This window comes from Brachyhypopomus gauderio, chromosome 4 (assembly GCF_052324685.1).
Source record: "Brachyhypopomus gauderio isolate BG-103 chromosome 4, BGAUD_0.2, whole genome shotgun sequence".
NCBI lineage: Eukaryota > Metazoa > Chordata > Actinopteri > Gymnotiformes > Hypopomidae > Brachyhypopomus > Brachyhypopomus gauderio.
Genome location: NC_135214.1, coordinates 17482728 through 17485227, shown reverse-complemented (window position 1 = coordinate 17485227; position 2500 = coordinate 17482728). Strand labels below are relative to the sequence as shown.

The following is a 2500-nucleotide window of genomic DNA, read 5'->3' as shown; positions in this document are numbered from 1 at the left end:
GCTGGGAGGTTGCAGTGAGAGAGTTGTATGGGAGGGTTACCAATAACTAATAACAGACAGATAGCAGTACAGAGACCATCAGCGATCATTTATGAATGAGCTATTGATTTGTCTAACAGACAAAGAGAAAGACAGACACAAGGAGAAACAGAATAAGTCTCCTAAGGTTCGAGTTTGTTATTCGTAGCCTTGAATATTATAAATGTTTGTATCTGGTAGATAAAAAAAAAAGGTTGAGAATTGTTTTTAAAGAAGGGCAACGCTTTCATTTTCGAATCCTCAACTAAGCGGGTAAATATCGCTCTGTAGGTCCCTGGAAACAGCACACTCCTCAGAAACTACATGAAGGAGATGTGTGGGGGGGGGGGGGGGGGGGGGGGGGGGGGGAGGGGGGGGTGTTGGACAAGCAAACGAAGGCAGAAGAGCGAACCGTATCGATTGCCGCCCGCCATCACGTGCTGTGATCACCTGAAGCGTCCCAGCCTGGCCATGCCAGCTCGTTTGTTCTGATGGAGGAGCTGAATCTCCAAACGGCATTGAGGATTAGCAGAAGAAATCATCAGTACAGGCCTTTGATGTCTAAATGAAGCATGTGCAGACCAGACTGGAGACTAGCACACACACACACACACACACACCCCCACACACACACACTAACACATATACACTCACCCACACATACATATATGCTTGCTCACACATGCACACGCACGCACATGCATGTGCACGCCCACACACATGCCCACACACATACACAAGTACACACACACACACACACACACACACACACACACACACACACACACACACATTTCTGCGTAGTGTACATGCCACCCCTGAAGAAAGCTACTGAGCAGACTCAGTGGGACCGCTGAGAAGACTTCCAGATCAGTTTGGCTCTGGTTCTTCAGTGATTTATGGGAAATATCCCGATGTGAGACGCACTCGTTACTGACTAATCCCCGTTTGCATAAAATTTCCCACTAAGCCAGGAATTTGCAAAGTATACAAATGCATAAACACACACTGAAAGAATGAGAGAGTGTAAAAAGAGAGAGGGAGAGAGAGGGAGGGAGGGAGGAGGAGAGAAGGAAAAACGTCTGATGAATCAATACTACACCACAACTGGCTTATTGAAAACATGCACTACAGGCACACGGACCTTTGTGTGTTCTTCTCACAGTGTGTTCTACACCTACACATGCTTCAAAGGGTCGACTCACCCTGCACTCAGAACACAGCCTAAAAGACCGAAGAACCGTGTTGATCATTACTGCCTACAAAACCAATGAACCTCACGACAAAGACAAAGAAACTAGAAAGACTTAAAAAATCAAACCCTGTCTGGTCTACAGGCAGTTACTGGCTAGGTGTCACATCTTGGTTTTTCTGGTTGAAAGACCAGCTCGGTGTGCAGTGGGGAGGGTTCTCCTCAGCCCAACACTGGGAGAACTAAGAAAGGTGTGAGCATCTTTGCCATATGTTTGTGGGAGAGGGAGAGGTGTGTTCCAGTGGCCCGTAAAACACTCCTCTAACGCGTGATCGCTTGAGGTGGGGTCTGGTTATGAGAAGCAGAAACACACAGAGGTATTAGATATCAGAGACAGATGATGAAGACAGGCACGGTGAGGGAGAGAGAGAGGGAAAGAGAGAGAGAGGAATGGAGAGAGAAGCAAGCAGAGAAAAAAGAAGGGATAACAAGAACAAGAAGAGAGGGAGAGAAAGAGGGAGGGAACGTTTTGACTGTGCGAAGACCCAGGGGAAGTATCAGCTGTCTGAACTGTCAGACGGAACTCCAGATGTGTGTTCAAGATGACGGGCGCAGTGATGAGACATGATGTCACTGCAGCAAAACCAAATGACTTCAATCACCGCGCTACGGTTCCCGCACCGGTTCCCCACCCCTTCCAAACAGCCCAGTCTGTTAGCGCTGGTGCCATCCGCCGCGCCAAAGTCATAAACGCCGCTAACAGAAGACGGGGTCGGCCGTCCCGCGTGGCAGCCCAACCACAGTGTAATAGCTGCTGGTTTCAGCACGCCGCCATATTGCACACGTGGTCCAGACTGGAAGGGTGCTGTCCAACCGTAGTGAACTAATCCTGCCAACAGGCAGCGAGGCCCGTGCTGCCAGACCCGGCTCGGCACGAGCGCCCAGCGTTAATACATGCAGCAGCTGTGACATTTGGCCAATCCGCTGCCGCCTTATAGCGGCCGAGCTTTTACGACTAGCACGCGGTTTGGGAGCAGGTGGCGTTTCGGCCCGTGCGAAGGCAGCGAGTGAGTGGGCAGAGGAGTGCAGTCCACCAGGTGCACGTTCAGAACAGACCTACAGAACGCTGGCTCAGCACTGTCAGGTGTACGGGCCACTTAAACGAGAGTTAAGAGCAGGAATAAAGGAAGCAGCAGCCTCTCGCCACCACGGCCCCTGATTCATGAGGCCGTTTCAACGTGTCTACAGCCTGCCTTGTAAAACCCTCACACGCGCTGAAGATACATCACC

General features: G+C 50.4%; 1 protein-coding gene across 7 annotated transcripts in view; it reads right to left on the bottom strand.

Moving 5' to 3' along the window:
* Window positions 1–2500, bottom strand: part of myo3b (myosin IIIB) — an 82428-nt gene that overhangs the window by 14866 nt on the left and 65062 nt on the right. The window lies entirely within an intron of this gene.